The sequence below is a fragment of the Phyllostomus hastatus genome, unplaced genomic scaffold (genome assembly GCF_019186645.2).
Source record: "Phyllostomus hastatus isolate PE091 unplaced genomic scaffold, TTU_PhHast_1.1 phas_scaffold_345, whole genome shotgun sequence".
NCBI lineage: Eukaryota > Metazoa > Chordata > Mammalia > Chiroptera > Phyllostomidae > Phyllostomus > Phyllostomus hastatus.
In genome coordinates this window covers 9624979-9650647 of record NW_025334024.1, presented here as the reverse complement: position 1 = coordinate 9650647, position 25669 = coordinate 9624979, and the positions used below count along the sequence as shown (strand labels likewise).

The window sequence follows — 25669 nt, the reverse complement described above, 5'->3', positions numbered from 1 at the left end:
AGGAATATGCATGGACTGGGGGCAAGGGGAGAGGTTATCTTTTTCCCAGATCTCTTTCCTTTTACCTTAAAAAAAAAAACAACGGATTATTTTCTGTACTACTGATGCCCCAGCCATGCTATACGCTTATTTGATTTATTTTAAACATAAGAGGAAGCATTTTGGGGTTCTGATATTTGCATCGAAAAAATTACATTGTATCTGTTCCCAGCCATGGTTTCTGGCTGGCTTCCTCCTATATGGATGTTTTATTCCTCCTTGGAGCTAAGACTGAGCTTGTTCTAAAGGATGTTTCCTATGACGAGCCAGATATTGGCGAATCACTTAATTTTGTGTGCGTGCTCCTCTAATTACCAAAAAAGTCATCTTTGATAACAGTGTGGCAATAAGCAAGAGAGAAATAACACTTGACTAATTCTTTGCCCTTCTCTCTCTGGATCTGGAAATAAATGCTCTTGAATTTATGCATTCTTGGCCCTTTAGGAATCATAAAAACATACACTTACATACATATGAAATGGCAAGAAACTGCATATATATTAAGAATCATGACCCTTAGGACTAGATAAGTCAAATTAAATCTCATAAAAATCAGTTATGGAAAATAAATATGTGGCACTATTTTTTCTTTTAGGGTCTACTTATTAATTTTGTCATGTTTAATATGTTCCAGTTGCAAACAAAGGCACAAATGTATGCGTTCATTCCTAATTAATTTATGTAATTGGGTTTTATAAATTTAGGTGTTTAGGAAGCTGTGCATAACACACCCCATTTGCTGTGTGCTGTAGCCAATAAAGGCATAATAGAAAGAAATATAGTTTGAAGCTCACTTCAGTGGTAAATATAGATTAGTTGTAAATGATATCTTTGTAATGTTTATTTTAAATTTTGCAATGCTGCAGATTTCCAAAACATACCAATTAATGTTCTTATTTGAAATAATGACTACTTAATTACTATAAATTCTAAGTGCTCTATCTCTGACAATTAAAAAGTCTCTTACAGCTTTTGTTCGGTTCCCCCTGAGTTACTTCAGGAGCCAGTACAGCATCGGGGAGAGAAGAGTAAGAAAGGAAGGAGGCTGTTTACAATGTGGGTAGCTGTGTCAATCCCAGGTTTGAATGGTCGTACTTGTGTGTGAGCATATCTAGGCACATTTATGTGTACTTTCTATTCCTGCTAAACAAGCAGTGGAAAAGTTGAAAAACCTTAAATGTGTTTTGATTTTTTTAAAGTAGGTTGCAAATGATAATATGTTCAGATACACAGGGATAAAACCAGTAAATTTAAAATAGGTCTATTTGTCATCGTGATGTGGCTGTGACGTTACCCAGGATCGCAGTTCCGCAATGAACAGAACTCGGCAGCCTGAGAAAGACTGACTGGCGTGATTTCATCAGAAAGGGACTGGGTTTTGGTCACCGCTCCCTGGTGCTTTATTCACTTACGGAGGGAGGGCCCTGTTCTTTCCTCACCTAGCACAAAAAAACTGTGAGAAATTCAAGTCACTGCTACCCTGCTTCTACCTAAGGCATTAAGCATTGTCAAGTGCATTTTTATGAGTATGTTTAAACAGAAGAAGCTGTCTTTGGTCCAAAGTGAAACATCTGCCTCTTTGACCAACAGCAAGCACAGGGAGCTATTTGAACACTGCATTGTGTGCCTTTGAGAAATCCCTTGATTCACAGCATTCTTTGTAAATATAATACCTGCCATCCTGGGAGAGAGTATGTGTGCGAGGTCAATTGGGAGTACCTTTTGTGCGTTCTGTTTCGTGACTTATAGGTTAAAGGAGAATATTGGATTTGCTTATGAAAGTATGGGTTTGCTGAGATTAAAAAAACTTGGAATAATCGTGTCTGAATATAAATACTGTATGTGGAGTAAGTGTTATGGATCACATTTATGATGAAATATGTATGTCTTTCCAAGGGTAAGACCTTCATAATTCATTTATAAGTTACATTCCTTACCTTACATATAAGTAGTGGAATAGTAATTTTCTTCATTCTTTCCGAAGAACTGTCACACAGGGAAGAAGAAAAGAAAAGATAAACTTTTCTCAAACAGCAGAATGCCATTCAGAGATAACTGCAAAAAAAAAAAGTATGAGGGAAGAGCCAAAAAAAAAAAAGCATAGGTTCTGGTGATGTTGGAAAAATGACGTGTGAGCAGAAGTGCCAGACGCCGAGCTTCATCTATTTTGTCGTGTTATGACAGAAATCATTACAAGTGTGATAGGTTTATTTATAAAGACTTGCTTCAATATTCAAAGTACATCTATTCTAGCATTCCTCATTTTGAGCCAGGCTGTGGATCAAGATGAAAGAAAAATTAAATTGTATATTGAAGAGCTGTTAATTGAGCTGTGCTGTATTTAACAGGGAAGCATCAGCTCCAGGCAGTCGATACCGCTGAGGGTTTTCAATGTACTGCATCATGAGACTGTCAGTTTGCTTTGGAGAATGCAAACAGAGCTAATGACAAAGCCTTGCAAACTTTGTTTGTTACTGCTGGTCTCTTTGGAAGGCGAGCGTTCATCTGCTCCGAAATGAAATCCTGCCTGCACCCGCTCACAATGGGACTAAACACTGCCGTTTCTTGCCGGAGGACTAATGACACACCGTTTAGTCACCCAGACCTATTTCCTAAGGAATCATTTTGGGGCTTGTTTAAAGTTTCTAATGTAAGACCTCATATAATATTAGATTTCCCCCTCCTCTTCCTTAATCAGTGTAAATTCCATTGTATTTCAGAGGGTGGCCAAGTAGTAGTTCATCATCTCTAATACTCATTTAAAAGTGTTAGGTCTACCCAGTTATAATTCTCAAAAGTAGCCTATCAGTGGTTTAATATGTTATCTCCATTCTCTAAGGCAGTGTTAATTTCCTTTTGTAGTTAATCTATCCTACCACCAAATTTAGTATATTTATAGTTAAAGATTCTGTTAAGAGCTAAGTGATTTAAGTACATCTGGGATAAAGTGGCCTTGGCTTTAACTATGAAACAAATTTTCTTTATTTCATTCTCTTCACTGATAAATCCATAGTAACCGGAGGCATTTCTAGAATAGTGGGCAATTTGAGCCTCCAAAGTCTGATTAAAGATTCTTCAGATATTCCTACTGAGGGGCTAGAGGGCTGGAAGGAATTTACTTTGAGTTCTAATCCCAGCCCTGGCCTGGTGCAGTGGGAGGGGATGGCTGATCAGGGACTCAGTTCCAGTGCTGCGATTTGCTGGGGGTCTGAGGGGTGACGTGGCTTCTTGGAAAGGTCATGATGGAACCAGTGGAGCCTTCTCATAGCTGCTGCATGGGACTGACCCATCACAAGAAGTCCATAGACATGGCTTTGAAGGGCTTTTGAATTCATTCATTCATTCACTTATTTATTTATCAGTTATGTACTGCTGTGTGCTGAACAGGCCTACTGTGTGCTGAACACTGCTTTTGTCAGCGTTGTTGGGGAAGGCTTTGTTGGTGAAGTGATATTTGAGCAGAGAGGCATGTTTGGAGAGCCAGAGATAGCCACACAAGAAGGAGATCACACGTGTGAACTCCTTAATAAAGTGTCTGGCATCTGGAAAGCACCTGTGGGTGTCAACAGTCCTGGCCACCATCACAGCTGCTGGTGTACAGTCAAGACCTATGTTGCGGAGCACCAAGAGTGGCACCTTAGAAAAGTGTGTCTAGACTTAATGCGCTAGTTCTGTTCACCACTGTTTTGGGATGAATCCTTGTATCCGCCCTCCACCCCCAAATTTATATGTTGAAGCCTCAACTTAACCCTTAATGGGATGGTGTTTGGAGATGGGGCTTTTGGGGAGTTTATTAGGATTAGGGGAGGTCATGAGGGTGGGGCCCTGATGATATGTTAGTGCCCTTAAAAAATAAAGGAAGAGAAGGAAGACCCAGTAGGTGGAGAAGGAATAGACTGATTTTTCTTTGAGGGCAGAGGTTGGTAAATCTAGGTAGGTTGGAAAAGATGTAACCTCAGAGGAAATGCTCACTAAGACTTTCCAAAGGGACTGGGGTCCTAGGAATCACAGTGATGTGCTAGGGGAAGTGAAGGAATGACCCCTTCTTTACTACATGTGTGACTTGTATTGGATTCTAGAAGTCCCTGGGCACACCAGGCCAATTGGCTGGATTTGCATTCTGTAATTGAAATGTTGGACAGTCCATCTGCAACCCTTTTGAGATGAGTTGGTGAGAAAAGCCAGGTCCATTTTCTTGTTTTACAAATCTGAATTAGGTCCAAGAAAGAAGGTGTGATGCAGGACTTAGGAGAGACATCACAGCCTAGGAGGGCATCCTGGCCCGCCCTTGATAACTCATGAGCAGTCCCATAATGTTGGGAGGCACAAATAGAGCTGACTTTGTGACAAGGAGGTGGAACCCAAAGATGGGGCTCGAACTGATTAAAATGGATTTTACCAGTCAGGATACATTAGGTTGTGCTGCAGTAACAAACATCCCCAGATCTCAGTGGTTTAACCTAATGAGCTTATGTTTTTGCTTATGATACCTGACCAAAGAGGGTGAAAAGGGCAGCAGGGGACTACATATTAAAGTCACTCAGGGTTCCAGAATGACCTCACCACCATTTCTGACACATGCTTGTTATTTTTGCAGTACAGGGAAGGGTACATGGCAGGTCAGTGTCTGGCTTCTAAAGCTCCCACCTAGAAGTCCACAGCCATGCCTACTTTTGAGAGGACAGGGGAGTGCAATCCTACTTTGTGCCCCCAAGAATTGAAGAGCCAGGACAATTGCGAGCAGTGTAACTGCCACAGTGGCAATGGAAATGGCATTTATTTTTAATGTGGGTTAGAAAATAATTGGTCAGATATCGCAGGATTTCTTTTTTTTTTTTTAGAGGATGGAAAAGCGCTTACAGATTAAAAAAGACCTGGCATAGCACCTATGTTTTAAACAGAAGGAAAAGATGACATTGGGGATCAGTGACACAGAGATTTCACTTCTGTGCCATGACAAATACCAGGGAGATGTAATTGCAGAATGAAGCTGCAAATGTCTTACCCAGGGAACTAGGTAACAACCTGCTTGGCTTCATAAAGAAGGAATAATATCCAATTAGACTAAGTGTATTCGGTGCCTGAGTGACAAGCAGTGGAGACCTCAGGGCCTCTGGGGCCCCCAGGGCGGTTTCAGGAGGCTGTCTGAGACCTGTCCGAGTGGAGTGCGAGGGGACGGGCAGCCTGCTGCCGAGCAGGGGCTGATCGACATGTCACTCTCGGCAGTAACCCTCCCCAGTGCGGCTGCCTCAGCTCTCCTGAGCTCCGGAATGAGGTCCAGCCTGCGTTGCAGTGTGCACCCCTCAGCCACCGGGGCAGAGGTACCTTGCTGGGCAGATTCGCCTCCCATCACTGCTGCCCGTGGCCGTGGCTGCACAGCTGGGCTCATTGCTGGTGCCATGTCAGCTCCCACACTTCAGCGTGACTTCCCATTCCCTTGGGTCTCAGGATCTCTGTGTATGCTGCAGGCTTGTCCCTCAAAGTCACGGCTCTTCCTGGTGCCAGGTGTATCTGAGTGTTTTCAAGGTCAGACTGAGGGGTCCAAGTCCAAGCCCTGCCGGTTCCTACCTGTGCGAGCTCTGGCCGACACTAAACCTCTCTGAGCTTCTTTCTCTATCTGTAAAATGTAGTTCATCATCGTCGCTACTACCTCTCAGGGTTTTGTGGGGGTGAGATGGTGACCTCTGTAAGTCACCCAGCACGGTGTCTGGCACTCAATCAGTGTGAGCCCTGTCATCGTCAGCCCTCTGTTCAAGTCTGACGTCCCCGTCCCCTGAAGCCACTTGCCAGACCTCTGCCCCGTGGGACTGTGCCTTTCTCTGAGTAACCGTTGTCCACACCGATCGGGCCCTTTGACCGTACTGCTTAGCACTTTGCTAATATCCATGTCCCAAGTCCCAGGTGCAGCAGCTAAGCCTGCTGAGAGCAAAGACAGCTCTTCGTTTCTTTGTGACCTTCATGCCTGGCTGTGCTCCACCCAGTCGGGCCCTCTGTCGATTTGGTGTCATAGTTTGACTTTATGTCTTTGTTTGTTAATGAGCTGCCTGTCTTTGTGGAAATAAGTTGAATACCTACAGTCAGTGAGTAAAGATTACCCAGTAAATGTCCTCTGTGTAAACATTTGGACTGTACTGAGCCCAGGCTCAGTATATTTCAGTTCCATTGGTATGGCAATATATTGTATTTAATCATATTCAAATAGTTTTATGCAGACATTTATGGGAGTGGGTTTAAATTAAGAGGCTGGTCCCTGATGTTTCAGCCAATATGGACTGAAATCCACCAGTCTGCATCACAGAAAGGTTTGGTAGTAGATGCTGGGTATTGTGGGGGAAAGAGTGTTAGCAGGGGAAGGACCGCATCATGTTTGTCTTTGCTATGTAACTCTGTGTTTTTTGGCAAATCCCAAACTCCCATGGATCTGTTCCTTCCTCGGATCGAGCTCTTGCTGTGTGGCTGGTGCTGAGTGCAGCACCATTCACGTCGTGTCTTGTCTTTTTCAATCCTCGTGATAACCCTTGACATGTTGGGACTGTTGTTATTTCCATGTTACAGACAAGCAAACTGGGCCTAGGAAAGTGAGCTGGCACAAGATGGGGCAGCTGGGAAGAGGCCTAGCAGACATAGGACACGTGGCTGGTCAGTGCCCTGTCCAGGAGGCACGCCGCCCCTCTCAGCAGTGGCTTGTGTGTGTCATTTGATCTCAATACATTTTTTTATTCTGATTGGTTAAATATGAACAGCTGAAAAGCAAAAATCATAATAAAAACAATGATAAAAGTAATAATTCTTTTTGTTTTTGTAACCCCCAAAGTCTGGCTTAATTATTTGAAAGCAGGTCAATACTTCACTGGGGCACTTGCCAATCACAAAGACAGTGAGTTGACTGAGGTGCTATGGCCATTGCATCCACCTGTACTAGTTTTCTCTGGCCACTGTGACAAGTGTACCTTTATTACCTTGCCGTTCTGTAGGACAGAAGTCACACAGGTCATATGGGCCTAAAATTTAGGTGTCTTCAGAGATGCCCTCCTCTCTGGAGGCTTTGGGGAAAGCCCTCTTCCTGTCTCCAGGGCCGCCACATTCCTAGGCTGTGGACCCATCGTCAAGGCCAGCAACATTGCATCTCTCTGTGTCCTTCTTTTGTAGTCACATCTCCCTCTTCCTCTTCTGCCTCCCTCTTCTATTTGTTAAGGATGCTTGTGATTACATGGGGCCCCCCTGGATAATCTAAGTAATCTCCTTATTTTAAGCTCTGCTAATGAGCAGTCCTTAATTTCATCTTTTGTCAACCATAATTTCATCTGCAACCTGAATTCCCCTTTGCTGTAGTGTCTAGGGATTAGAACTCGAACATCTTCAGGAGGTTACTCTGTCTACCATAGGATGCTGGCACATTGCCCTGCACACACTGTAATAAATATCCAGCCTTTCCTCCCTGTTTCATCCTAATTTCCCTCTCTGCCTCTCGGGATGTAGGGAGTGATTAGATGGTACCCAGAGTGAGGATATGATCTTTGGCCGGTAGAAACAGTGCTTATACAGGTACAATCATGGTGGAGGTGAGGAGGACTAGATACAAGGAAGAGATACAAGGCAAGGAGGCAGTAGTCTTTGTTGGAACAGTACAAAACAAATAAAGGGCCCCAAGTAATTGTATAGGCTAGGGCGCTACCAAAGATATGACACTGTTGTTTTTAAAGCCCTGCTGTGTTGACCATGATCCTTGTTAGGAGATCAGAGCCTTACCAGGCTATCCTGCCAGTTTTTGAGCTCCCGACCTTAATAGAGACCAAAAAGCTTAACAGAGGCTCAGAAGAGAAATCTCTTATTGACAGTTATTATGGGCCAGGTGTCACGCTAAGTGTTATGCACATGCTCGAAACATTGAATGTAAGACCCATTTGTTCACTCAGCAAGCAGTTATTACACCTTCTGGAAGAGGGTGTTTGATATATAGGGGTGCAGGGATAAATAATTCTGTTTGCCGGGGAGGCCATGGAGACTCATCTTCTGCAGAGGTCAGGTTCCGAAGTCAGCATTTAAGCTGGAAACGGAGTGCAGTCCAATGACCCTCAAGGATCCTTTCAGACTTCGTGCCCTTGGCAACTCAGCCAGTTGAGAAACTCATATCCAGTTTCTTGTATTTCAGCGGAAGCCACCTCTTCCATGGGAAGCAGAGGCCCAGCCCTCCCAGCCCCCTCTACTTTTTACGGCCCCTGTCCCCTCCTGCCTTTGCTTTGCGTCATGTCCTTGTCATTAAGAGCCTGTTTGTTGGTGAACATCACGATTGGACTGGAAGAGGTAGCACACAATCTCTTATTGAATTCCACTGTCAGCTGAAATGAAGGCCACCACTCTTGCTTTCTGTAAGGAAAAAAATGTAAAAACTAAGCTGCTAGATTGATGGCCACGAGGTTTTAATATTTCCTCTGGAATTTTGATGCCCAGTGCGGTCTCCACCCTGGAAGGCACCGCCGCCTGGCTCAGAACGCCCCGAGCCTGGGTGTGCCGAGCTGTGTGCATCTGCCTTTCTGTGCTATCTGTGGAGGCTGTGATTTTTATTCATTAGAGTTTTTGAGTCTAATTGTTTTTAAACTGCCACTTTTGTTTGTTAAAGATACAGATGTCTGGCCATTGAGGAAAACAAGGTGAATTTATCATTGCAATTAGACGCTTCACAATTTGAAAACTTATCACTTAAATTGGTGAAGTGTCACTTTTATGCAACGTGATGTTTGGTAGTCCTCAGAGTCCAGGTCTGAACGCATATGCAGTCTAACAAGATCTCGGTGAGATGAGGAAGTCGCACTTGACAAGACATTGAGACAAACTGGATGGAATCGTCCAATTCCCTCCTACATGGTAGACTAGGTGAAGGCAGAGAGACCATAAATTGATTTTTGTGTAAGTCTTAAATTAAGTGGAGTAGAGTTTAAAAGAAAACGGCAACACTGGGTTTGAAGTTGGCTTACATTAGTTTACTCCAAGGAAGTTAGTTAATATGTTAATATGAATCTAGATGAACATTAATTGTTTCCCTCTTCATGTTTGTTCGTGCTGTCTACTAATCCCTGGGTAACCAAGAACAAGTCATAGGTTATATTTTTCTTATTTATAGGCATTAAGCCATATCTTTAAAATGTAAAATAAAGCCGACAAAATACACAGCCTGATAACAACAACAAATCTAATCTAAAGTGACATGGGGAGACTCTCGTAGACATTTTTCTCTTTAATGTAACATGACTTTAAATTGATGCAGCCCCACAGTGATTGAAAAACTCTCAGAGCTTGTCTCCTATGATTACATTTCTGATCTGTACAACTTAATTTTTTAACTCGGTGAGTCTCAGTTTTGCGAATGAACAGTTTTCTTTTTCTCTCTTACTTTATTTGGGAAGAGAGTTTATTTGGCAATGAGGCAGCCAGAGCTCTATTACCATGGGAAATAGTGAGAATTTGTGCAACAGCAAATAACTCGAGAATGTGCCTCAAACTGTGTGCCTCCAAGAGACTGCATCTCTTTCTACCCTTTTTCCCCCTCCCCTCTCCTCCCCTTCCCTCCCCCAACTTCCCTCCCCTCCCCTCCCCTGTCCTTCCATCTTGACAATGGTGATCATTGTACGTATCTGGGGATATACTAAAAACCATTGAACTGTACGCATGAATTAATTGATTGGCACGTGAACTATGTCTCAAAAAACCTGTAATATTTTTGTTAAAAGTATTTCTTGAATCATCATCAGCATGATTTTCTCTAGAGTATATTTTGATGAATTCAAATTTAATTTAAAATGGGTTACTTTTCTATGGTATAAGGTAGTGCCTGGTGACTGCTAATATTTGTTTGTTCAGAACACTCACTCAAAATCTTTATCCAATGTTGTCTGCAATGTGTTGGGATTTTGTTTGCTGTTTTCTTCAGTTGGGAGTTGTGTGTTTTGGGCCTCGGAAGTGATGTCGATGACTTTCATGTGGTACGAAGGCCAGTCATGTCATGGATGCTTCCACTGAAGCAAAGTGATGACATGAACTTGTTTCTTTTTGATTTCACGTCCTCATTCATGCAACTCTTCCGTTACTCTAAAGCCTTAGTCTCAAATCTGACTTTGTTTGTTCAGCTTGGGTAATCACTAAAGTGAACAACAAATACCCAACAAACACGCCTTTTGGTCATAATCATATTACTGGAACATCCCCAAAGGCCTTCTAACTATTCTTTTCCACCAGTCTCCAGGGGTGCCCTCAGGTCGTAACTAGAAAATGAAAGCTTTCTATTTCATTTTGCAATCTTTTTTTTAAACTCAGCTGTGTTAGCTTTGATCTTTGATATGGCTATTAATAATTGTAACTTTTTAATTTGAAATATGCTTAATGTTTTCTTATACAAGACAGGAAATTTGGGGAGAAGAAAACCATATACATGAATTTTTTTTCATAAGTAAATCAATTTATGGGTGGTGGTACGACCGGGACCAAGAAAACTAAAAGGACCCGAATGGCCATTCTGAGCTCAAATGTGGTGATGAAGTGCCCACAGTTACAGGGTAGAGACATTGTTCTTATACATAGAAACCGTGCTTATAATTTCTCTCCTCACCTGCTGTTTGCTCCAGTAATTTCTTTTTGGGCTTATTCTAAAATCCAGATTCAAAAATCCACTGAGAAGCTTGGGTTTATTACTTGAAACAAGAAACCTTTATTCAAAAATTTTAACCATTAGATCCCTATATCTTTAGATTCTCTAATTTCTTTTTCTCTTATCCAAATGTACCGTATATCTTTAAGCAGGTGAATCCTGGAGTAGGTTTTATTATATATCACACCACAGAGTTAAGCTTAGTTCATTTGGATTTTAAAAAATCTCCAGAGCTTTGAGAATGACTTTGAAACACTCTTTACTGTTGGAGCTTAAAGAAAATAAATCTCGAATGTCCTCTGTATTAATTCACTTGCTTGGAAAGTTAGAGATTAAAGGGTTTAGTGGGATTTTTATATTTTCTATAATTTCTGTTTGTCTTAGAATAAACTGTTCTTTGTATGGAGTGGTGCAGCTTTCATAAAACAGAAAGATTCCATTATTGAGAGAATAAGGACAAAATATAATATAAATGCATAACACTTCTTATAGCTTTTTTTTGTAATAGATGTAAAGAAGTTAGCAAACTACTTTAATTAAGTATACTTTGAGGAAAGCAGTCCCCCATTTGTTGAACTCTGTGAGCAGAGACTTGCATGTTTTCCTTTTAAAAGAACGCTTTCATTTTTCTTCAGAGGGCACTTTTAGCAAAATGAGGGAAGAAAAAGAAGTAGGTAAGAAAATGAATCACAACAGTGAGGCAGGACCAATGTACTCTGTAGCCTTTCTCATGTTCTGGTACCTAGAACCGAAGTTACTAATTAATGACCCAAGAGCTAACTCTGTTTGATGAAATGCTAGACACAATACGGACACTGAGTTTGACTGGTGTATGAGTATTACCATCCACTCACGGGCAGTCCTGTATGTGGAGGATTTGTAATTTTTTTTGACACACCTCTCTCCCATTTCATACACTTATGACATGGGTCTTAGTTTCCTCCAGAACCTTATTTCCAAACCTGACTTTGTTTATTCAGTTTGGGTAATTTATTGGCCACTAATTCTCTTTCCTTAATACATAATCTCTTTGCTGAATGCTCTCTCTACATGCTAACCAACGAGAGTGAGAACTAAGCCACAGGACTGGAGCTTGGAACTTTGGCCAAGAAAGGAAAGTCAAGGCCTTTCAGCTCCAAAAACAGCCCGTGAAGTTCACGGCAAATGCTCCCCCTTCCCAGCGGTGAATGGAGGATGTTTGAAAGTCACCACAATCACTGTGTGACTTGGAGCGACCGCAGGCCTCTTCTCCCTGCTCGATCGCTGAAGTGGCCACCGGAAGAGAAGCTGGCCGGCTCCCACGGGGCAGAGCGGGGCAGAGCTGGCTCCTGGGACGTTAAAGGGAAGCCAAGTGCTGTTTTCCAGTTCACTTCTAGCATGTATTTCTTCAGGGCCAAGAGCCCAGCTGTGCCTCATTAGGAGCGAGAGTTTGGCTATGACACCACTTAATAATAATAATAAATAAGAAAAAGCAAGCAAGAAAGAGAAAAGCCGACACGGCTAAATGGCAATATAACTTGGGATAACCTGTGTCCAGAATCTTTCATGCCATATAATGAGTGTGCCAATTGCTAGCTGTAAGGAGAAAAAAAATCACATTGTTTGCAGCAGTCAACTTTTTGCCGAAGAAAGATGGAAAAAAAAATATTTTGCAGGCGAGAATACTGGTGGTACCTGTTAACTTTGGGCGCAGTGCACGTGTCAACCCTGGAAAGCGAGTCCCCGTGAACAGCACTTTCTACCATTTAATCAGGCTGTACCCCATCGTATTTATAGCCCTGGTGAGTTGGCCCATTGTTACAAGATGAAATTGTGATGTTCAGCAGTTTATACCTTGGGAGCTGGAAGCGTTTCTCCACGGTGAATTTGTAATATTAATTGGCCATGTCAGTTCGTGACAAATGTAGTGACATCTATTTCAAGTATTTCAGTTTTATGGTGCTGAAAAAGTGACACACGCTCGAGATAAGTAATCTCACTAAAGATCTTCACGCTGCCTGTGTAGCGCTTTCAGAACGTGCTCTCAGAGGAGACGCGGAGAGGCGGTGGGTTCAGGGGGCTGGCCCCTTGCTTTTGCTGAAGGCTGAGAAGAGGGCTGGAGAGAGGAGGGGAGAGATGAAGTCCCTATCATCTCCCGCACAGCCTCTTGAGGTGCCTCTGAGGCTCTGGCCTGGGCTCTCCTGCCAAGGAAGTATGCTTGAGATGATCACTTATTTGATTGGGTCAACTGCTGCTTAGTGGCCATGCCCCTTAGTAACAAGGAAATAGTGCCTTTCTTCTGGTGTACAGTGGTTCTGGACCAGGGACTCTTCTGCCTCCCCATCCTTCACCTCCCCCTCTTCCCCAGGATATCTGGCAATGTCTGGAGACACGTTGGTTGTCACATCTTAGTGGGGAATGGGGAGCTATTGGCATCTGGTGAGGCAGGCCAGCTGCTAGCACATACTTCAGTGCACAGGACAGGCCCCACAGCAAGTAATTGTCCAGCCCCCAAAGTCAACCGTGCCAGGGCTGAGAAACCCTGCTCTTATATGGAACATACCCTTTTGCACTTTTCAACCTTGGCTGGTTTTCCAGAGACTGATGTGGCCAGCATGAGGGATGCTGAAGTTCCTGGGTGAGGCTTCTGGAAGGAGACACTTGCAGAGCTATTGGGGGAAAGGCCCTGGAGCCCAACTCAGCAGACACATTTGTGAACAGAGCTGAGAAATTGCTTTCATATGGCTATTATGACAACACAGTTTCCAAAACAACAGCAATGCAACAAAATAGTGTTTTATATGTCTAGAGAGAGTATTTCATATAATCGTGTAATTAGCCTTCTCTGTATGTCTAAGGTATAGAAGGTGTTCTTGTTCCTGTTTTACAGATAAAGAAACTGAGGCACAAATTGATTAAGTGACTGCTGAAATCCCATGACTTGCCAGTGGAGAGGAAGGGGCCAGATGCAGCATCTGCATTGTTTTTCCTTCTCTATTAAGTGGCACGATTTTTTTTGGTGATTATTTCACATGTATTATTTCTGATATCACCAACATATATGCTTGTAAAACATTTTAAAATATAGGCAGGTCAAAAAAAGAAAATAGAATTGTCCTGGAAACTGCCCTTTTCCTCCTAACAGTATTTCTGTGCTATTAAATCTTTCAGCGGGATCGTTTTTAATAGCTGCCCAATGCCCTAATATATGAGTGGGCCATAATTTATTTGACCAATCCCTCGTTGTTGGAATACAGGTTATTTACAGTTTTTCCCTATTGTAAACGGAATTGCAATGAGTGTCGTTGTAGTGCACATCCGTGAGTGATTACTGAGCGCGCCTGGAAGTGCTGGTTCCAAGGGTAAGAGCAGGCTTTGAGATAAACTGCTAAATTACCCTCTTGAAAGATTGAGAGGCTACTTGCCTGTATTTTCAGCAAGGAAAAGTATCATTTTCTAAGCCGAGTTGAATCTAATTTTGCTGTGTCTTTCCTTGATTATTAGTGGAGCTAAACATTTTTTTAGGTACTTATTCACAATGTCTTCTTTTGAAAATTGTCTATTTGTGGTCTTTGACTGATTTTTGTCACTGTGTCGTTATGTATTCAGGTAGGAGTATTAACCCTTTCCTGTGTATATCACAGGTATTTTCTTTTGATGTTTGCCTTTTAAAAAATTTTATATTTAATTTTAAGGTAGCCAAACAAATCAGCCTGTCCTCTAAGGTCTCTGCTTTTAGTTGTTATACTTTAAAAGTCCTTCTTCACTGTAACATTACATATCGTATTAGTTAGACACTCCTGCATTTACTTACATATCGTATTAGTTAGACACTCCTGCATTTGGCCTTGAAATCATTACATTCATTGTTTTTTTGTTTGTTTGTTTGTTTTTGTTTTGCTGTGAGGAGTTGAATAAGAATCTAGCTTCTTTCCCCCAGCATCAGTTATTGGAATAATGTATCCCTTCTCTAGTAAATGTACCTGGTCTGATTAAGAAAACTACACTTCAATGCAATTATTCCATCTCAATTCATAAAATATTAGATTAATAAGTCAAAACCCTGACATCCTATTTAAACAATTTTTTTTCTTAGTTTCCAAACAGTGCATCTTTTTGAATTATATTCTATTCTCCACTTTTATAATTTTACTCACTTCCACAAATATCATATTTAAATATTGTATTTTTCCCACTTGAGATTGTAAAAAACCGTTTTAGTGCTGCCACTGCATTTACTGCTAATTCTGCATCTAAAATAATAGTAACAACAAAATAAAGTAAAACAAAACAGGACAAAAACACGGCATTTGGCTCACATTGAGAAGGAGAGCATAAACTGCTCAATTATCTGTTCTTCAGCAACATCTGGGTATCTTTGTAAGAGGTTAGTGGAGTGAATGGTCGGAGATTTATACTCTTAAGCATTCAGAGATGAGCCCCCTGGGATAATGTGCTCTAATTCCACCCCCTGGGGTTGGTGGTTAGGTTTAATTAAGTTTGGAAATGGCACCTAGCCTGACACTCCCTAGCCATTTAAGGGAAGGGTTCCTACCACCACTGTGAATCTCCAGATCTTATGTCTAAAATCTCGGCATTCTCAGGGATGCATATTCTGCCAGGAAAATTGTAAGTTATTTTCTTGATGCTGCCTAGAAAATACTAGAAATACACTTCCCTTCCTCCCTTCCTTCCTACCTACCTACCTTCCTACCTATCCTGTGATGTTTTCCAGTGTAGCTCAAGCCTCACTGCTGAGCTCTACTCTTGTAGACAAGAACGGCTAACAAACGTGTGCATCTGGCTTCCTGTATTGTCACACCGGGTAGGTAATGAAGGCCAGGCAGAGCTGTGCTGTGGTTCCGACTGATGGGACTACACTCATCAAAGGTACAGTTTCAGTGTGTCATGCACAGGAAATGCGTTTCCCTTGACCTGACCAGTCTGTTAAGAGCTGTTCTCGGACATAAGGACTTCATGTGGACAGATTCACATCACTTCCATTTTATGCACCCCTTGTCTGCTAGTTGTTTAATAAAAAGAAATGACTTTGGACACAAAGAGGTATTTATATTAGCATGTACTTAAACTTTTTTGGTTGTCAATGCAAATGGCTTAACTTTTTGTTAGCATCCTCAGTGCTATGTAATCTTTTCATCTATATGTGTAATCCCAGTCAGGCAGACTCTTAATATTATTACAGAATCATTTTACTTGTGGCATCTTTTTCTTGACCATTGTTCATGTTTAACCTCTGCTAAACACCCTGAATTTACCTTTTGTGAACTGTATGCTTTAGATAATAGAATTTGTAACTGAATAAGAATAAATTTTACACAAATTAGAGGGAATTGTCATCATTTTAACCCAGGTTTTATTTAAGAAGTCTTGAGAGCTAGATACATGTTACCTGACCATCTTCACCCATATGCCATAGTTCCTTCCTGCTACCTTCTTATTGATTAGTCTCTTACAATATATGGTGATCGATGGAAGATAGAATCTTTTTATCTTTTCAGAAATATGTATCATTCATCCAATGCTAGTTGCTGCTTTCTTGTATATAAATGCCTCTGGGAAATATTTGCCTTGGTTTGCAGTTACGTCTGTGTTCATTGGACCTCAGTATTGCCTCTCGTTGATGGGCTATTCTTCAGAGAAAGAGGGATCTAGTGAGAATTTACTCAGGTAGGAAAACAAAGGTGCAGTCAGGTTCTAGTTAGCTCAAATGTGGCCATGGGTAGAATTTTAGGCTTATTTCTATTCTATTTCACCACAAGATGTCACCAGGACACCATACCAACATGGCCTATGGAACATCTCTCTGGCCAATAGAGTTATGGTTATCTAGTAGCCTCTGCCTGGGGCCATGGGGGAAGTGGGCTAGGAAGCAATCCCATTCTAGGGCACTGGGGGACATCATTACCAGTACCTTGATGTTTCCCCCCCCTTCCAGGGGCCCATCTTTTCCAGCCTTTGTATGGAGAGCAAGGGCAGGTAATGGGACACAAGGAGGTCATCACAAAGGCCAAGGTGTCTTGTCACCCCTGAAACCTTGTCTTCGCTGCATGGGAAAGCAGGCTCCAATGGGGAGAAGACCCCAGGTGCACGATCAGTCTCCCCACAAGCAGACATTGCTGAATGGATGGGAATCGAATTCTCTTAGATGAAACAGGGTTTCTGATGACTTAAAAATGCACAATTGAGGCTTTTTAAAATTTGAGCTTGTAGATGAATGTTGTCAGTTGACAAATATAATATTGAGGTTTCATCTTTCACAGTTTCAGTGTCAGCTGGCCAATCATTCCTTTCTTTTCTCCCTTCTGGAGTTGTGGAAAATGCTCAACTTGGGCGGGGAGGGTGGGGGGCCTGGTGACTTTTTGTTGTGTGTGTGTTTTTTTTTGAGTCCTTCGTGGTGCTTATATAGAAAGTCAAATCTAATAGGCGTCTCATTGGTTGCCTGACATCTACTCAGTACCTTAATTCATTTGTTGTCCTGCATTTTGCCACGGCTGGTTTGTGCTAAGAAGCTTGTCATTTGACTCAGTGAAATAATACCAGTGTGTCCCATTTGCATAGCACTGTCTGTGGGATCCTTCCAGCATATGATTGTATGTTTGCTTAATCACTCCTGTTGGCCGAGTTTAATATACCAGAAGGGCAGATATGAATTCTCCACTGCAAAAGTGAAATTAAGAATCTAAGTGTTACAACACAGCAAGACCCCATACATATTTTTTGAAGGAACAAAAAGAGGACCAGGACTGGAACTTTAAATTCCTGATTCTTGATCAAATTCCTGATTCGTGATCAAATTGTTTCTCCTTTTAATTCAAGTAGGGACCTTAGCTTTTATCATGACCATTTTATGATTTAACCTACATTTGGTCCTCTAGAAATATAGTTTGTTCTGTAATAATTTTTTAAAATAATAACATGGGCTGTCTGTGACCTCCTGTGTTTTTACAGGACTCAGCACGATTAGCCCGACAAAGCAGTCGCTTCTGCTCCCGGAGTGTCTGTAGGTCTCAGATTCCCGGCCCATACCCCAGTTTTTGGGTGAAGCCGGCTGTCTCAGTGTCTGTAGCTCACTTAAGCCCCAGCCCTGTGGAAGGCCATCAGTGAAAGCTTGGTGGAGCCCCTCCATCACGGCCACCTTCTCTCACTGAGTTCTAGTAGCTGATGCTTTCTTCCCCATCCTTGCTCCCTTGCGGATAGCACCATCTTGAAGTGTTTCTTTCCCTCCCTGGTTTACAGTTTAGCGTCTCCCAATCCACCCCAACGTAAGCTTCTAGGGAAGGTTTGGGAAATTATTTGAATTACAGAATGACGAATAGTGGGAATGTCTACCGTGCAGTCATAGCTGGGATGCTATAATGAACTTACAAAAGGCCAGGTCCAGGAGTTGGCTGTGTCCATGTTGTCTCTGGTGGAAATGAACATGACCATGATGTATGCAAGTGTTTGATCGGTATAGTCTTTGATTGGTCTTGTTCATGGCAGCAGGCCTGGAAAAGCAATTAGGAATTTCAAGTATGGGAAATTATGAAAAAGTAAACCAAAAATGCATTTAAGTAATATTGATGAATATGCTTACCTGGTGATATACCACTCTTACTGTGTCTTTGAGTTACCTTAGGTAGTTGACAAAACTTTGCAGTGAGAATACTCAACTGCTGAGTACCTTTTGTCAGACCTGTGGATAATTTGCAAGGGTTTTTAAATGGGAACATTGTTTTCTCCAGCTAAGAAGCATGGTCTCAGATCTACTTCCAAGGTCAGTGTGAAAGGGAATGTAAATTCACTTTCAGCAGGGGTAGCATGATCAGGAAAACTAATCAGCTAGGGGCATAGACTAGGGGTCTGGTGGAGGGGAAGGGATGGATCAGGTTGTGTTCTCAAATCAATAATATATATTTTCCACCCATTTCCATTATCCACGCCACTCCTTATCATTTTAGTGCAGAAAGCAGAGAGTTGGTTCAGTATTTTTAAGGCGCTCCGTGACTGTATTTAGGTAGTGGATTTAACAGGTATCATTATCCCTTATTTAAGCCCTGGCTATCATGTGCAAGTCTGCTGCTGGGAGTCATCACTGGTGTTTCTGGATTTTATTGGAAATGCTCAGAGAGCAAGGAGACAAGAACGTGAACTGACAGCATTGATGATTCTGGCAGCTTGACATTGCCCAAATGTTTTGTTTGGTTTTACTCTGGAGTTTTGTTTTTTTTTTCTTAAGAGATGGGGTAGCAGAGGGAGGCTTCCTCTTGCAATTTTCCTTTTAAACTGAGCCCTTTCATAGCCTTTATAAAGTCTTTTATGGATTTTGCTCACTAGTTGAGCAAGAGTTACTCATGAAACGTGGCTTAGGCATTTTCACCAAGTCCATTAAAAATACATATATTACTATGCTTTGCACATTTGCCACTCAGAATTTCTGAATACTAATTAATCAACCTGCAGCTGTGAATAACAATAAAACACATGATAATGTACCTGTAGAAATGAGGGCATTTGAAATCTGTTCTCAGGTGGCTGGCAGAAATAGCCAGCCACGGTGTTGCTCCCTGTTTTCCATAATTGCGCTGCTTTGCCTTTGCTCAGTTAATGTGTCTAATAAACTCCCCTGCAGACTCTAAATGCTTAAATTTCGTTTCTTTTTGTCTTTACGGTGTTTATCATTGTTAACATGGCATCAGAGTAGCTCGACTTTTACATCATGATAAATTCATAACCCAAGAGAAGGCAGAAAACATAATTATTATCAATTGCCTCTCTCCCGGAATTGCCATTGGCTGAACAGAGCAATATGTGAACTTCGGGAGTAGCTGATTCAGAGAAATCCAGGGTTGGAATTGGGCCTACCTCGACTGCACTGCCGTTGTGCAGGAGGCCTTCCTGTTGGACTTCCCTTCAAGTTTGCCCGCGGAGTAAATTCTGCAAGGCACGTCAATATTTTAAGAGGCCTAAACTTTTTTTTTCCTGCACAACATGGAATACAATTTATTTACTCAGTCGTTTAGTAAGTCTTACTTGAGTGACTGTTATGGGTTAGGACATACTTATGAATAAGGTAAAGTCGCTGTGATTTTCTATTAGGGGATGTTAAATTTAAATACAATATATTACTGTGTAATATATCAGATGATAAAAGTGCAAATAAGTGCACCTTTTTTTTTAATGAATGTAGTATTTCATCCATAGCCCTAAAAATCGCCTTTCGGAAAATCACCAGAGTAGGAAAACTTAACAACTGAGAATTTCAGTGATTTGATAAGGAAATACTGTGTTACAGTGATTGAAGGCAAAATCAAACATGTTTATCTTCTACTCATTCAATTATAACAATGAAGATGGAACTCTCAAGAGGGTATCTATGTGATCTCATTTATCTGCAATCCATAAATATACATCATATTGTAAATGAACTCCACTTTCCATCCCTTGCTTGTTTGCAACTGGTGGGGCATTTCCTCCCCAACATTCTCAAACTTGTTTGCGCTGGCGTCTCCTATGAGGGCGTCGCAGCCAGGGACTTGCAGAGGTTTGCAGAGGTGAGTCTTGGTAGATAAGGAGGTTCATAAAATGGTGCTCACAGTTGGGGAGAAACCCTACAGATTTTGGGCTGTGACAAGGAAGATTAACTTTTGAAATCTGAAAAATGAAGATTATCTCAATGGTCTGATTTTTTTTTAATGGGAGGAATAAAATTGTTTTAGACTTGAATTTACTTTTTCCTAAGGAAGACTCTTTTGAAGGTACAAAGAGATCTATAAAAGTTCTTTTAGAATATAAACTGCTTCTCAAATATGATTCTCACTCTCTATAATTTGTCTAGAAATTCAGAAAGAATGATTACCTGTTTGTTTTTATGTTTCTAAAGGACTTGCCCTCATTCAGTGCTACTGTCTTTTAGAGGTTTGGAGAAGGAAGACCAAGAAAGAAATACTCATTATTTTGGCTGAAAGTGGTCACTTCAGCTGGAACCAGTTCAAATTCAAAGCCAGATATCGAGAGTTATTTCTTGTGTTTCCACATACCTGAAATGTTCCTACAACTTTGTTAATGGCCAACGTGCCGAATTGATATTTCGTAATTGTACAGATTTATTCATCTGTTTCAAGATCTGTTTTCCCCTCTCATCATGGCCACGTGGAGGCTAGTTTTAATGTGCTGTCGTGGCCTGATGTTTGGCTTCTCCATCCATGAGTGGGTTCCATTACATTTGTACCTTTTCAGCTTAAGCAATACTTTAAACACATTTTTTATGAGGATCCAGTTTTCACTCCCAAGATATACCTCGATCTCACCAACATCTGCCAGTATTTTCTCCTCCATGGGCTCCGTGCTGATTCCTTCAGTGGGAAATAGCATTGCCAGCCAGGGCTCGGCCTTGGAGCCGTGTGAGTGATGGGCACCCCTCCTGTCCCCTGCGGATACAGTGTCCCCAGCATTCGAAACCTGCGAATGGGAAGGTGGGTCACGGGACCAGCACTTTGAGTGTGGTAGGAGAACTTAATTGATTTCAGTCCTGAACATGAGGTGGGGGCAGTTTTATGCCGATTTTTTATATCTAGATTATGCATATGATGAGTTCACCATGCCTGTAGCTATTCTATTTTTAAAAACCTTTGTGAATGTTAACTAATACACAGTCTTTATACATTTGAAGTATAATGTTCAAAATGCTCTAATCCCTAAATTCTGTGGTTCAGGTTGTTATATTTTTATTTTTATGAGTATTAATTTTGATATAGACCATTTAAGATCAATTGTTCTCTGTAATTACAAGCTGCTTTATGGTACTTGCGATATATCTTGTAAGTATACTTGAGGGTCATTAGAAGTTCACAAGTGCAGGGTTGGGCCCTGTGCCTTTCACCAACACACCGACTGGAGCAGTTGTGTGTTTGTACACACCTCTGCAGGGTGTATACATATTTGATAGCCACCTTCTATTCTATTATGCCACTTAAGTTTTAAAGGCATTGAAAAAGAGCAATCTGTAGAACTCCAGTGTTCTGGGAGGTCCTGGATTCAATAAGATATTTTTTTTTTAATTTGAAGAACTTGGAAACAATCAAAATGCTAATAATTCTCCCAAGTCAAAAGGTAACTCTGCTTTTATTATGCATTGACCATCCTTTCCTTTCTGTTGGATTGATTTGGGAAGGAAACACACATCTCCATTTTTTAAATAGAAGTAAAAATGATAAAAATTCAGGTCTCATCACCCAAGGGATTTCAAAATCAAATTTAACTTATAAAAAAACCTGATTAAATTAATAGAGCAGGATCTTGAATATGAATTTTTTTTTAACTAGGGAATTAGGATAGAAACCCAGCTTCCAATTTCCTGCTGGGAGGTCTTGAAAACTTACAGCAGTGGGTCTCTTTGTCAAGAGATGGGGGATACAAAAAGAAACCCTCACCCCTTACCTGGTGGTTTCAAATGGGGAAAACACACACATTCAAGTACTGATGGTGATGATAATAATGGAGGAAAATGTCATAAATAATTATTCTAACATATAAAATATTTATTATTTTGTTAAAGATTTTATTTATTTCCTTTTAGAGAGAAGGGAAGGGAGGGAGAAAGAAAAGAGAAACATCAGTGTGTGGTTGCCTGTCACACGTACCCTCACTGGGGATCTGGCCTGCAACCCAGGCATGTGTCCTGACTGGGAATTGAACCATTGACTCTTTGGTTTGCAGGTTGGCACTCAGTCCACTGAACAACATCAATCAGGGCTGAAATATTTATTATTGTTGTTATTGTTAGTGGTACAGAAGAAACCATGTCATGCTACCTTTCTCTTCAAATAGTTCGATACTATAAAATAGAGTGTGTCTGCGTTTGTCAGTCATGGATTACATTCTTTGATTTGTTTTGCATTGTTTTTGGAGAGGATGCATCAGTATGTTAATCTTTTGGTTCTTCCTGTCTGGAATAGTGAAAACCAGGCTGGGCCTTCTGATGGCCCGGTGGCCTGGAGGGGAGGGACACTGCTAATGCTCTTGGATGAGGATGAAGGAGGGCAGTCCCTGGGTCTAAGCTGGGAGAAGCCTCCAGACTAGGCCTGGGCTGCAGCTTGACCTTGTCTCCAGCACTGTGTTCAGACTGTCCGTGTGGCTCAGCTGATCTCGCCATCTCTGCTCCCCTCCTTGTGCCTTGTTGTTTTTGCTTCTTGCTCTCACCTGCCTCCTTCAAACTCTCAAAAGGAGTGAATCTGATTGGTTCAATGTTGTCACCGTTGTGCCTTTTGGACAAAGTCTGAAGCCCGGCCACCACCTAGATTGGCTGCTCTTACATCACGAGTGCACCATGGTCAAGGTCCCTTGGGGAGGAGGTTTTGGAGCCACCAGTATATGAGGACTGTCTGGGATGCTGCTTCTCTGGAAGCCTGGGAGCGGAGGTGCTTCCCCCCTACAGAGGGTTGCAGCGTGGTAGGTGCCCACAAGAAACTAGAGCATGGCATTTTTCTCTGGAGGGCTGGAGAGTAAATATTTTTGCCTTTGTGGGCTATACAGTCTCTGTCGCAACTACTTACTCTGCTGTTGGAGCAAGAAAGTGGCCACAGACCATACATAAATGAATGGCTGTGTTCCAATAAAACTATTTACAGAAACAGGCTGTGGGAAGATTTGGTCCATGGGCCTCTCTTTGTTTATTAGGTTCTAGCATTCAGAGCATAGACTTTGAACCTCAGACTTGGCTCTTGCCAACCTTGTGACTTGGGCAAGCTAAATAAAATTCTATGCCTCCGTTTTCTCTTCTGCCTAATGGGATGACAATAACTTCTTTGCATGGCTATTGACAATGTTTAATAAAGTATCAGAGTAAGATCTCAGTAAATACTATTTTTATCCTGACCTCCTTATGCACAAAGGATGGTGGGAGATTGTTCTAGATCTGAGGCCCCTGGTGAATAGATATTTTTGTGAAGCTTTTGATTTTTTAGTTTGTCAGTAGGCCTTGCTTTTTTGGCAGACGCGTTACGAGCTTTAAAGGTCATTTTGTGGTTTTCCCTTTCTCTGTCGGGACACCTTTAGCAGTGCCATTTTAAACACTGGGCTTGCCTTGAAGTAGTTTACTCACGTGTGCTTTCTCTGTAAATATTTCCAACCCTTTTTGAGGGTAGACTGTTCATTTTAGTTCAGGGCTTTTCTAATCTATTACTGTTGCTTCTCGGCTCCAGCAGGATAAGACATTAGTGTATCGTGAAGCCTATATATTCAAATGCATGCCTATACTTAGTAATTAACATGTGCTCACATTCACAAGGGGCGTCAAAGAGCATCCTGGAATTTAGGAATGGCTGGGCTGTCCCCTGATGGTGGTGTCTGTCCTCCTGCCTGGATTACTGAGTACGTGGTGAGCCTCCTGTGACTCCTGGATGGTTCAGAGTCTGACTGATGTATGTTCACGGGCATTCGGTAACATGGCTCAGACTGACAATGGTGCCCACTGACCACATGGAATGCAAATAAGAAGTCTGTAGCCTGCTATACTCATTCCAATTTAAGGGGGTAAAAACATTGCATCTGGCTTTTTTATAAAAATAATTTTTTGAAAGGGAGCATTTGTTCAAGGAAATTAGTTTGGCTTGAGTATAGCTCATACCACATTTGGTATTTAGGTTTTTTTGAAAAACTGAGTAGAAAGCAGTTGCCTCTGAAGTGACTGGTAAGTCAAAGGTGAGGAAGAGTCTTGTCTTCAGCTATCAGGTTTGGGTTCCTCTGATCCAGCCAAGGGCTTTCACTTGGTCCCTGCGGGGGGTCGCCGGGGGTTCACTCGGGGGCTGGGTCCTGCTTGACCAGGAATGACCTAGAGCAGCGGTCACACCCTGCTGCCCACTCACGGGCCACATACAGCCTGTACTTCTCTGGGGGCCACCCGCAAGCTTGGAATACTTCTTACATTTTTAAATGATCAGGAAAAAATAAAAGCAACAGGAGAATATTAGTTCATGACACATGAAAATCATATGGCATTCCTATTTCAGTGCTCATAAATGAAGTTATACATTTCATTAATAAAAACATGTAAAATTCGTTTTCTCTCTTGTTATCTAAGTGCCTCTATACTATCTCTCAGCCCAGAAAAATCTAAAATATTTACTATTTGGCTGTTTACAAAAAAAATCAACTGTTGAAACAGAACAGTGATTTTTTGAGGCTACTTTATAGCTTCTAAGTTGTTTGGTGAAACTAAAGCCTTCGGGGGAAGCCTGGCTCACAAACTAGGTACAGGATGGAGCTGTTTGGAGCGCGGTCACCCAGGCCTTGCCAGGCACCGCCCCAGCCGCACTCCACACTGCCCTTTCTGGGCCCTAGGCTGCCCTGGTTAAGAATGCGCCTAGATTCGGGCTTCTAAATACCCACCTGCAGCGTCCCTTTCGCTATTTGAAAATTTAAAGAGCTCTGCAAAACAAAATTATTTTGTAAGTTTACAGCAAACTCATTTGGTGGTAAAACTTGACCTTAGCTGATTTCACGTTTCTATTTTTTTCCTCTCTAGTGTAAATAATCATATTTTTTCACTGCAGAAATATAAATGTGCTTGTTATGGGATGTTACCCCAAACCCCATGGGGGGTATTCCATCATGTACAGTCTATGCATCAGACCACCTTTATAACAGGGATGATCTGAACACTGAAGCCCACCCGGTGCAGCGGTGTCCTGTCTGCTGCCCTCCTACCCCCAGAACCTGCAGATTTGAATGTCCGTTCGCATGTCACAGACCCCCATCGCCTGCTGGGTGCCGGGGTGGCCTGTCTAACTGGGGCACACACACTCTGTGGTTTGCAGCAGCCACACGTGTCTATTCCTCAGACGCCCAGTGTGTCTGGCGCTGACCTCTGACTCACACAGCTTATTTGCCACATTTCCCCACAGCCTCCCAGGATCGTGTCTCCTCACAGCTTCCTTCAGCCCCGGCCTCGAGAGACTTCAGGGCATACTGTGTCTCATGGAGTAAGCCATTGTGTGACCCCCTTGGAGG

General features: G+C 41.9%; 1 protein-coding gene across 3 annotated transcripts in view; it reads left to right on the top strand.

The window, feature by feature from the left end:
- WWOX (WW domain containing oxidoreductase) overlaps positions 1–25669 on the top strand; it is an 898695-nt gene that overhangs the window by 88292 nt on the left and 784734 nt on the right. The gene's annotated exons all lie outside the window — the stretch shown is intronic.